This window comes from Gastrolobium bilobum, unplaced genomic scaffold, assembly GCF_033153095.1.
Source record: "Gastrolobium bilobum isolate Gb01-03AN ecotype WA unplaced genomic scaffold, APGP_CSIRO_Gbil_v1 utg9061, whole genome shotgun sequence".
NCBI lineage: Eukaryota > Viridiplantae > Streptophyta > Magnoliopsida > Fabales > Fabaceae > Gastrolobium > Gastrolobium bilobum.
Window position 1 is genome coordinate 303,102 of NW_026897738.1, and position 13,121 is coordinate 316,222.

At 32.2% G+C, this 13,121-nt stretch overlaps 1 pseudogene; it reads left to right on the plus strand.

The window, feature by feature from the left end:
- Window positions 1-8,948: 8,948 nt before the first annotated feature.
- LOC133309647 (receptor-like protein 7) lies at window positions 8,949-12,564 on the plus strand (annotated as a pseudogene).
- The last annotated feature ends 557 nt before the right edge of the window (window positions 12,565-13,121 follow it).

Here is a 13,121-nt window from a genome sequence, read left to right on the forward strand (position 1 = left end):
TTTGTATAACAAGTGTGAATATTAGTTAGGCTAGATTAAGTTATACATTATTTTGATGTATTAATTGAGCTTATACTATATGATAGTTACAACAAATAATTAAAAATATCGTAACGTATAATATAAATTTATATTATCAGGATCACACCGAACCGGCCTTATATGACGAAACTCGTTTCACATCAAATTTTATATTATTTATTTATTCATTAATCATCCACAAGTTGCACAACATGAGATTTTTATAGGTAGTAAAACCATCCACGCACATTTTCATGCACATTATCTCGCAGCTAGTTATATAATCTTATTATATGAGAAGCGAGTTTGAAATTGATATTTTATTTTTCATTGCAAAATAACAATACTAAGTGAAAATAAGTTTTTTATTGTATTATAGTTTTACATTGTTGGTTTCATCTAAACCAATTAATAGCTTTGAAATTAAAATTTGATAAAACATTTGGCAAGCGTGCAACTTTAGGATCAAAGACTATTAAATCATTCACAAGGTAACTTGTGAGTGGTGATATTATCATATTAGTTGCATAACAGAAGGTGGTGGATTTTTATGCTTAGTGAATTTATGTAGGGGTTTTATAAGAGTTATGTTGTAGGAAAAGTGATTGTGTAATGTTATAGAGATTCGTTTTGCGTGGCTTAACTTTTTTAATTTTTTTTTGTTTTAAAAAGTGTGGGTCCCATAAAATATTGTGTGTGTAGGAAATTTGATGGTGTCATGTTAAAGGACAAACAACAATCCCTTTATGTAGTGCTTAAAATACATGCTTAAAATAATTTTCTTTATCTACCCAAAAACTTGACTCATGTCAAGCTTTCATGAGTGGGCTTAGCCCCATAAAGTGATTTGTAATGGAAAACAGAATGACAACTAGCCACCACAGTCTGGTGATTTAAATTGTCATATTCAGTTATGTCTGCTATGTGCTACTTATGAATTTACAAAATAGTGAATATTCTTTTAAGGATATTATTAGATTCTTACGGTAGTGGACAATCTATTTTTGAAAATGACAGGCATTGTATGTTTCTGATGTGGTTTTATAACATTTTCAAAAAATATTTCGTTAAATATAATTTTAAAACTGCTGTTAACAATAAAATTAGTGAAAATTGTGTTTGGATTTTTGGTAGAGAATGCAAATATGCAACCATTTTGTAACCAGGGGAAAAAAAGAGTGTAATAATTTGTGTATTGCAACCTAATTGTATTTTCCATTAAATAATAAAGGAGTTGATTGGCGGCATAATAGTTAATAAAAATAATATAAAATAAAATATTGAATTAAATAAAAATACAATAAAACTTAGGTGAACTCTTTGAAATTACTTAACTCAATTATATTATTTCATCGCTTACTTGAGCCCAATTTCTAAAAATATAAAGGGAAAGATATTTTTCATTTAATGTAGAAAAGATATCTGCAGTATACTATGTACTAATACATAGTGTAATTTTTGAAATTAACTCTATCTTTGTTTACATTTCAAAAGTTACACTATATACTATCCATAATGATAGTATATTACATGTATAATGTATTACAGGTAGAAAAGTTAAACCCAAATATAAAAGGGATAACAACTTCTCCTGTTGGTGGAGAAGTTATTATTTTGCAGCTGACACAATAATTAGGAGAGAGAGAAGAGGAAGAAGTGAGAGAAAAAAAATTGAAGTGGGCTCCGCCATTTAATGTATCTACAACATGAGAAGGCTATTCTCCTTTGAAAGGAGAAGTATAAACCCAAATATAAAATAGCTAAAAGCTATCAGTTGAAAAAGGCCCCTACTCTGCTTGACCAATATTAAAATTTGGAACAGTTTTTAAACTTTTTTCCATGGGCTATGTTTTGTCTTGCTAATAATGTATGCAAGTATGGCGTGTAACATACCCGATCAAAAGTAATAAAGAAGTATTAAGATTTCAATATTGTTCCCACAAAAATCATGGTTTTATTTTTCAAGTTGCATCACTTTGTAATTGCTTAAAATAAATAAAAAGAAAAATTGAGAGTTAAACGATAGCAAAAAAGAATTAGTTTTTTTGTTATATCAACCGTAATTTTTTCTTTGTGGTGAGTCGGTCTTCCGAGTATTCTTATAAACTTTAAATTTTTTGAGTCGGTTACGAGACTATCCCGAGTCGGGACTTAGTTACATTTAAAGCTCTTCGTCCCTTTCTAAAGATTATTTGATGAGAATTAAATTTAAATTTTTTTCCCACCTACTTAGCCGGTGCGTCAAAACTAGTTTGTTGAGGATAAAAAAACTTCGATCTACATGTACTTAAAAAAATTAAAATGAATTGAAAAACTGGTTTAAAGAAATTTTAAGAGATTGCTTGTAAAGGGAAAATTACAAAAACAGAATTCAATTGATAAATTGACTAAACTTAAGTTGGAATGGTTAAAAGAAAATGATCTTGAAACAGTTAAAAAAATAGGTTGGGTTTTAATTTCCCTTCCCCTCAAGTGTCATCAGGATGAAGAACACGTGATGTTGCTTTGCCAAGAGCTCTAGATTAACAAAACACAAATGTTAATTCTAAATGTTTCAAAACTTATTTTCTCCCAAAATTCCTAACAACTTGCACATTTTTGTGAAAGTTGAAACATGAAATAATAAGTCTTGGTTTGTATATTACATGGTAGTTATCCTTCATTTCTAAAGCAAGATTTGTTGAGTAATTTCTCACTCTACTCCTTGCATCTGTTTTTATGCTTGCAATGAAAAATACTTTCATCTTTTTGTAAGAAATTTTTATAATAATTGTGGGCTTCAATCAATTGTAGTTTTTTTTCTTGTTTTAATAAAAATGGGCTAAGTCATGATCCATAAAGGGGTGCAGTATAAAGCCCATTTAATTAGTGATCCTTTTGTTTGGGTTTGGATATCTGTAAATTGATTAGTGTGGGTAACAGTGTAGGCCTAACTCATAGGCTCATGATGGGAAGGGGGCTAGGGTTAATAAATTTGGCTAGGTCCCCTCTGCATTCACAACGTGTTAGAAAACCGTTACTCCACAACTCGCCCCATCGACGGTTGTGATCAGGGAGTGGTGTGAAATGCATAGGAAGATCCTAGTCTTTCCATTGCAGGAGCATTAGAGGAAACAAAAGCTTCAATAAATCAAGAATCAAGTAAGTCTGAATCTTTTGGTGTTCTAATATCATATAATCCTATTTTGAAATTTTCTTATATTTGGTATCAGAGCCTATATTATACGATTTAGAATCCAATTACATGATGAAATATACTTTTGGAGTTAATCGTTTCCCTTAGTTTTGAATTAAAGTTTTTTTTTTTAATTTATTTTGAATACTGTTATGGAAATTAGATGAAATGTTATTTGACGCTTCCATACCACTTAAGCGATTTATAAATTCTTGTTTGTCTTTTGAATACTGACAGCGTTAATTAAGAGAAGGAAGGTCTATTTCTTAATTTAGTCAGGTTATTCATCTTTGGTTTTGCTTGACGTGAAAATTTGACAAATTATTGATTTTATGACCCAAGTATATTGCAGGTCATTTTAATTGATCGTTTTGCTTTCAATTAAACTATAGTTTTATGGTTGAAAATCATATAAAAAAAATGGCATATTGTATGCTGAATTAAAACTCATATTGGTCTTGAAAAACGGACCTGATTAGAATCGCTGGTTGACGAGTTTGATGGTGAAAATTTATTTGGATCCTTTTGAATGATGTTCATAGGCATGTTGTGGAAATCTGTTGCTATCCATTTGTAATAGCATTGAATTTTAAATTCTTGTGTGGTTTATTTATTTATTTATTTTCAAACATCGAAAAACAAAATTTAGCTTGATTTTACATTTTGTATACAATTAGCATTGATCTGTTAGCACTACAGGTTGTATTATTATTATTTTTTTTTTTTGTAAATAGGTTGTATTATTTTTAATCAATGCTCACAACTCGTTTGTAATTTGTTTTGGCTTCGTAGCAGTATAACGAGAAATCTATTTGTTAATATAATAGTATAACAAATTGTTAATATGCTGATAATTATAACTTTTCAAATTTATTCTGTCTTCGAATTAATCATTTATCTTATCGTTATAATAATTTGAAATATGCTTGTGTATGCAGTGCAATGTCAATTCAAAAATCATAATTGAAATTTTATATATATATATATATATATATATATACTAAGAATTCAATTATAGAGTTTGTTTCGCCACACCAGATTATAAGGCATATGTATTTTATTGTTGTCGTGAAACAAATGTTATAGTTTGAGATGCTGGATTAGTAGATGATGAGTAATGAAAGACAAATAAGATGTTTAATATATTTTATATTTAGTTTTTATTCTAATGAGATAAATATTAAAAATTAAAATAAAATATGTACATTATATTTTATTTTACTTTTTGAATATAGCTTGAAGAAAAATATGATGAAAAATTAATATTTTATATTTTACATCAAATGATGATGTGTTTTGGATATTATATTCTAATGCTTGCTATAATATATTTTTTATTGAGGTGCATGCTTCCGCTTGAATTATTTGAGTGCAAAATTTTGTTAGAAATGCTATTATCTTTAATTCATTATCATTAGAGATATTACACTTTTTTGTGGACTGGGTTGTGGTTTTGGACAAGAGAAAATTAATTTTTGGCGCAAGAGTTTTCGTGAATTACTATGGGTAATTGCCACCAAAGTGGGATTACTTATATTGGTTTGTGAAAATTTCTTTGTAAAATTTGAGAAATAATTTTGGTTATTTCATGCAATTTCCTGCCCAAAAGGGGTAATTGTGTGTTATAACTGTGAACTTGTTTGGGATGAAGTTAATGGAGGTGCATTGATCTAAGTGATCTGTCTGCCCAAAGGGGACAAATCTCTGAAGTCAACGTATGCTCACTGAACAACTTTTCTTTGAGGTTGTAGATGAAGTTATTGGAGGCTCATTGGTCTAGGAATCTATCTGCCCAAAGGGGATAGATTTAAACCCTGTGTTGTGCTCATTGATTAACTCATCTGAGGTTCTGGCCTTGGTTTAACCTTGGTTAGTGCATTCTGCCCAAAGGGGAATGTACTGTTATGTTGACCTTGTTATAACAACCTGTTGTGCTCATTGATTAACTCATCTAAGGTTCTGACCTTGGTGACAACCTTGGCTAGTGCATTCTGCCCAAAGGAAAATGTACTATTACGTTGGCCTCATTATAATATCTTGATTTAATTGAATGTGTATATTGCCCTGTAATTTACTCTGATGCATTCCTGTTTTGCCTTAACAATGAACTTTATGTTTGATTCATTTTGAAATCAATATCTTGAGATATATATTTTAATTTTTATATACATAAATATTTATTTGAAATTATTTGCTCTCATTCATATTTAATTTTGTGAGCTCTTATTCATGTTTAATTTTGTAATAAATATTTATGTTTCCCTTTTCAAAATTTTAATCAATGAAAATTGTTACATAATGTCATGATTATAATGTTAGTATTTACTCTCCCAATTTTAGCGTAAATCTTATGTGCTTTGTCAATTAAGTTGGATTAGTGAGCTAAGATATATAATTGTTGATATTGGAGATTGAAATTTGTAACACAAATTGCAGTTTAGTAAATGCAATATGAATTTGGGAAACATATGCTATAAGATTTTTCATATTATTTAGGTATGATTGTTGAGAAAGTTATTTGTGAATCATCAGGATTCTTTGTTAATAAAAATTATTGTTTGCAATTATCTGCCCAAAGGAGTGTTTATAATATGCTAATTATTTCGTTAAAGTTATTTCATTGTTCATAATCAATATAATTGCATTTATGTAATAAATATACTTTTGATATGAACGATAACAATGCCATAATGGAATTGTTGATTACATTGAATTGTGATTGATGGAGATGAGATCTAGATTTTTATTTTATTTTTTTATGAATTTTGATCTTGATAGGGCATTGTGTCCCATAATTAATGTAGAGAACATACTTGACGTGTTTTTTAGTGGGAGAGATATGATTAATTTTGTGTGATCTTGAAGTTATTGTCGATTTAGCGGGAGATAATTGCTTAGTTTTTAATGTCAGGATATGAGTTTATTTTGAAATGAATTTTCTATAAGGTCTCTTTGAGAAGGATTTTGAATTCTATATCCTTTTTAAATCAACATGGATTTTATTTTACATTAATAGTGATCTCATGAGATAGTGAATTGTGATTGATGGAGATGAGATCTAGATTTTTATTTTATTTTTTTATGAATTTTGATCTTGATAGGGCATTGTGTCCCATAATTAATGTAGAGAACATACTTGACGTGTTTTTTAGTGGGAGAGATATGATTAATTTTGTGTGATCTTGAAGTTATTGTCGATTTAGCGGGAGATAATTGCTTAGTTTTTAATGTCAGGATATGAGTTTATTTTGAAATGAATTTTCTATAAGGTCTCTTTGAGAAGGATTTTGAATTCTATATCCTTTTTAAATCAACATGGATTTTATTTTACATTAATGGTGATCTGATGAGATAGTGAATTTCTTGAGCTATAAAGAAAATAATTTCTATTAGTTTATTTACCATAAGGTCAGTGAGAGAAAATTTCCTTTTCTTATATTGTATATTGTTGAGAATATTGACTGACTTTCTAACTAAAGAATTTAGGCCCATGATAAATACATGTGAAGAATATGGGCATTGTGAATTCCTTTGATTTAGTTGATTAGTGGGAGTTTGAATCATTTATTATTTTACGATGTTGAGCCATTCATTTTGGATTTAATTGATGTTTGGTTGACAGATAAATTATTTTGGAGCAATTGATAATGCTTTGAGTTTTATTATTGTATATATTGAGTACATGTATTTATGTTTATCAATTGTGAGATATTTTGGAACTCAGTGTCGTTGGGACCACCATGCCTGTGGTTGACACTATATTGGAGTCTGAGGCATGATTTTGGAACGCAGTGTTGTTGGGACCACCATGTCGTGGTTGACACTATATTGGAGTTTGAGGCATAATTTTGGAACTCAATGTCGTTGGGACCACCATGCCTGTGGTTGACACTATATTGGAGTTCGAGACATAATTTTGGAACTCAGTGTCGTTGGAACCATCATGTCTGTGGTTGACACTATATGAGAGTTTGAGATATAATGGTGTTGTTAGGACTACATGGCCTGTAGTCGACATCATATTTGATTATATGATGGTTTTTTATAAACCATGGAATTTCTCTGGCTTTAAGGCATTTGAGAGAAATTTGAGGACTGACAGAGAAAATAGCAATTTGGCTGTTGTTGGATCACATTGGCATGCTATTTTCTTGCTACACTCCACACTAATGACTAGTCGACGGAGTCAAGTAGCATTTGTGATCATGGAAGGTCTTATATCAGTAAGGGTATAATCACCGCCTGATTCAATGTTATTTGATTTTAGTTGGATGAAGTTATATTCAGATATCGCACCTTGGATCATGTGTTTTCTTAAAATGTGGCCACATTATAAGAATTAGTCCTTAGCCAGAGAGTCGTTTTTAAATAACTTATTTTCTTTTTCTTTTTTAAATTAAAATTTTGCAATTGATTTTGCCCAAGTGGGAGAATGTAAGAAATTTTTATAATAATTGTGGGCTTCAATCAATTGTAGTTTTTTCTTGTTTTAATAAAAACAGGCTAAGTTATGATCCATAAAGGGGTGTAGTAAAAAGCCCATTTAATTAGTGATCCTTTTGTTTGGGCTTGGATATCTGTAAATTGATTAGTGTGGGTAACAGTGTAGGCCTAACCCATAGGCCCATGATGGGAAAGGGACTAGGGTTAGTAAGTTTGGCTAGGTCCCCTCTGCATTCACAACGTGTTAGAAAACCGTTACTCCACAACTCGCCCCATCGACGGTTGTGATCAGGGAGTGGTGTGAAATGTAGAGGAAGATCCTAGTCTTTCCATTGCAGGAGCGTTAGAGGAAACAAGAAGCTTCAATAAATCAAGAATCAAGTAAGCCTGAATCTTTTGGTGTTCTAATATCATATAATCCTATTTTGAAATTTTGTTACACTTTTAACTTCTTTAGTTTTCAAACTTTTATTTTGCTCTTTCAATTCTAAAAAAATATTAAAATTATTAAATTTATATGACTTTTTAAAAAAAGCTACTTCCATTAATATTAATAAATGAGAGAGAATCTTTTCACTTCAGTCAATGAAAATATTGTTTATCACATTAATAAACATAGTAAAGTTACTTGTACAAATTTTCATTGCATAATCACCTCAGATATTGAAATATGTTCGAAAAAAAAATCATTTATAATTTTACAGATATCACTAAAAAATTTCAATCACCAAAGCAATATTGTAAACCTTTTCTGTGAATATATCTTTATTCCAATACAAAAAAAAATGAAATTTTTTATAAAATAAATTTACATATTTATTGATTTTTGAGTGAATGATTTTTATAATTTTATTGAATCAAAAAGTTTTCAATAAATTTAATTAAATTTCTTAAAAATCCTATGTAATTTTTTAACCAGGTAACACATCTCTAAAATTATAATCCAAAATAATTTCATGCCAACTATTCTAAAATTGACAATAATCATGAGTCCTTTTCAAACACTACAAAAAGTCTTCAAAGACTGCACAAAAAATGTTGAAAGCAAATATGCAATAATGGTAGCCTTGTTTTTCTTTGTTTTTTTGGTAAGGATAATGAATCACTAGCCGCGTTGTGCACAGGAAAAATGGCAAAAAAACCAACGTAGGATATGGTTTATTTTGACTTAGCTTCACCTTTGAGTCTGATTCTGTGACCACAATGTACTCTTTTCCTTGACTAAACCAACCATCTTTACCACTCTACTTTTCTTCTGCATACATTTCTACACTTTTGGCCTCTATTCCTTGCCAAATTCTGGTGACTTTTCAGAACATAAAACACTAGAAAGCACATGGTCTATTCTATAACCCCTTGAGATTTGAGACCATCAATAGTCTCTTCACTTCTTCAGCCTTAGGTTGATTGTGTCTCTTTCTCAGTTAAACTCCAATGAGAATTCTACTAGTTCCTTGGCTTTCCATCATGTTCTGCTACTGCTACTGGATATGTCTCAGTGTTGACATCACTGTGGTCTCAGGCCAATTTCTTGAGGATCAACAATCTTTGCTCAAACTGAAGAAAACCCTCGAATTCAAATCTGAAAATTCTAGCAAACTTGTGTCCTGGCATCAAAGCATTGTTTGCTCTGAGTGGATTGGTGTAACCTGTGACAAGGAGGGACATGTTATTGGTCTTGATCTTAGTGGAGAATCAATCTATGGTGGATTTGACAATTCAAGCACTCTTTTCAGTCTCCAAAATCTCCAGAGTTTGAATTTGGCTATTAACAACTTCAATTCTGTTATTCCATCCGGGTTCAACAAGTTGAAGAACTTGACTTATTTGAATTTGTCACATGCTGGCTTTGTGGGGCAGATTCCAATAGAGATTACTCACTTGACAAGGTTGGTTACTCTTGATATCTCTTCTCTATCCTATTTGAATGAGAAACCTCTGAAACTTGAGAACCTAGATCTAGAAAAGCTTGTCCAAAACCTCACCAGGATTAGGAAACTGTATTTGGATGGTGTAAGTGTATCAGCTGAGGGACATGAATGGTGCAATGCTTTGTTGCTACTCCCTAACCTGCAAGAATTGAGCATGTCAAACTGCAATCTCTCTGGACCCCTTGATCCTTCCCTGGCAAGACTTGACAATCTCTTAGTCATTCGTCTTGATCAGAACAATTTATCATCCCCAGTGCCAGAAACCTTTGCTAATTTTTCAAATCTGAAAACCCTTCATCTTAGTTCTTGCAGATTGACTGGAGTATTTCCAGAGAAGATCTTTCAGATAGCAACATTGTCTGTTGTAGATATATCATTCAATTATAATCTTAATGGTTCTTTACCAGAATTCCCATTGCATGGATCTCTTCGGACATTGATTTTAAGTAAGACAGGTTTCTCAGGAGCACTACCAGTTTCAATAAGTAATCTGAGGCAGCTATCCATTTTAGATCTTTCTAATTGCTACTTTAACACAACACTTCCAAGTTCATTGTCAAGACTCATGGAACTCACTTATCTGGACTTGTCATTTAACAACTTCGTTGGTGCAATTCCACCCTTGAATATGTCCAAAAATCTCATCCATTTAGACCTCTCGCACAATGGTTTAACAGGTTCAATTACATCTGTTCACTTGGAAGACCTAAGAAAACTGGTGGATATTGATTTGCAGAACAACTTTCTCAATGGAAGCATTCCTTCTTCTCTTTTTGCACTCCCATTGCTACAAAGTATTCGACTTTCCAACAACCATTTCCAAGGTCAGCTGGATGAATTTCCAAATATCTCTTCCTCCATCTTAGAAGACCTTGATTTAAGCAGTAACAATTTAGAAGGACCAATTCCTGCATCTGTTTTCCATCTCAAATCACTTAGTGTCCTCCAACTGTCTTCAAACAAGTTAAATGGCACATTAAAGCTAAATGTGATTCAGAGTCTTGCAAATCTAACTGTACTAGATCTTTCACGCAACAACTTATCAATAGACACAAATGTTACAGATGTACATGTATCTTCCTTCCCCAAGATGAGAAGTGTAAAGTTGGCTTCCTGCAATTTGAAAGAATTCCCTAGTATCTTGAGAAACCAATCCAGTTTAAACACTTTAGCAACCATATTCAAGGATCTATACCCACATGGATTTGGCAACTTGGCTTCCTTACTCAATTAAATCTTTCTCACAATTTGCTCCTCAAGTTAGAAGGACCTGTGCAGCATTTTAGTGCCAATTTGAAAGTCCTTGACCTTCACTCTAACCAACTACAAGGGCAGCTTCCAATGTTTCCAGTCACTTATTTGGACTATTCAAGCAATAATTTCAGTTCAACTATTCCACAAGATATTGGTACTTACCTGACTTCCACAATTTTTCTGTCTCTTTCCAAAAATAATTTATCTGGCAATATTCCTCAATCTTTGTGCAATAATTCATATCTGCTAGTTATTGATGTTTCCTATAATCAGTTTAATGGGACAATTCCGGAGTGCTTAACACAGAGTAAGACTCTTGTGGTATTAAATCTGCAAAATAACATGCTCTATGGCAACATTCCTGGCACATTTCCAAAATCTTGTGCTCTAAGAACTCTAGATCTCAATGGGAATCAATTAGGGGGTCCAATTCCCAACTCTCTTGTGAATTGCACATCATTAGAGGTGTTAGATCTTGGAAACAATCAGATTAATGATGAATTTCCATGTTCCTTAAAGAAGTTACCAAGACTCCGTGTCATGGTTTTGCGGGAAAACAAATTCCATGGTCGCATTGAATGTCCTGAGACCAATGGTAGTTGGCACATGCTTCAAATTGTTGACCTGGCTTTCAACAAATTTAGTGGTTTACTTCCAGTAAAATGCTTCAAAACTTGGGAAGCAATGATGCTTGATGAAGATGATGATGTATCAAATTTCGATCACATTGGATCTCAGGTCCTTAAATTTGCTGGTATATATTATCAGGATTCAGTGACACTTACCAGCAAAGGTTTGCAGATGGAGTTTGTTAAAATCCTAACTGTCTTCACTTCTGTAGACTTCTCATCCAACAATTTTCAAGGATCAATACCACAAGAGCTTATGAATTTTACAGGACTTTATGTTCTAAACTTGTCACATAATGCTTTGACAGGCCTAATCCCATCATCTATAGAGAATTTAAAACAGCTTGAGTCATTGGACCTTTCAAGCAACCATTTTGATGGAGAAATTCCCACACAGCTTGCAAGTTTAACTTTCCTCTCATACCTGAACCTTTCCTTTAATCACCTGGTGGGGAAAATCCCTAAAGGTACACAGCTTCAAACATTTGATGCAGCTTCCTTTACTGGTAATGAAGAATTATGTGGAACTCCTTTGACTAAAAACTGTAGTGATATGAGCAATTCAACAGAAGAAGTTCATACAGATTCAGTAGTTAAATTTTACTGGACTTCTATATCAATTGGAGTGGGTTTTGGGGTTGGAGCAGGATTGGTTGTTGCTCCATGTATGTTTTGGGAAAGGGGGAAGAAATGGAGCAACCATATCATTGATAAAATTTTCCTAGTCATTCTTCCAATGGTTGGTTGGACTTATACACCCATTGATGATGATGAGGCAGAGGAAGATACAAAAGAAAATAACTCAGACATGCAAGAGGATTGTGCTTACAATGAAGAACAAGACAACTTGGGTTATCCAAGGTTTCAAGGGCGATATTGTGTTTCATGTTCCAAGCTTGATATCAGTCAGAAGAAGGTCATTCATGACCCAAGGTGTACATGTTACCACTCACCAACCGTTTCAACATCTGCATATCCAGAATCATATTCTTCTTAGTCACATATGTGATGAAAACATGCTCATATATTTCTGTTTTGTTTCCCCTTTATTCTTTGTTCGGAATACATATATGTACATTTTTGCATGCACTTACACACACAAAATCAACACGAGGGTGGCAAACAACAATGAGAAAAAGCAGTAATGTCCCTCTTATTTTTGAGGTGGTTTTGTGAGTATTCTATGATCAGGAAATTCATTGAATAATGGAATGCCATTGCTCTCATTCAGGATTTTCATCAAACATGGGAAACCCAATAGTTCACTAACTGAATTACTATAACATTTAAGATTATGCACTGGTGGGTGTTCTATGTGCATCAACAATTGCATGCACTTGTACCAGCTTTATGCTTTGGTGGGAAAATAGCTAACATTTCAATCAGTGAAAAAATACATTTATAAGATATAGCTGGAGCAAAAGGCATGGTTTCATTTCAAGATGGTAGAGGTTTTAGAGGGTAAAGTGACTCGATGGTGGGGAATAAGCAGATGAGTAGTGGAACACCAAAAATTTGATTACAATAAGTCAGAAAGAATCCCATAAAGGGGTTTGGGCTTTATGAAGATTAGGTCCATATTAGAAACTAGTACTTATTGGCATATTGCCTATCAGGATGGTAAACAAACGAGAGGTGTTTCAGAAGCCTTTGCTTCACCTCGTGAAG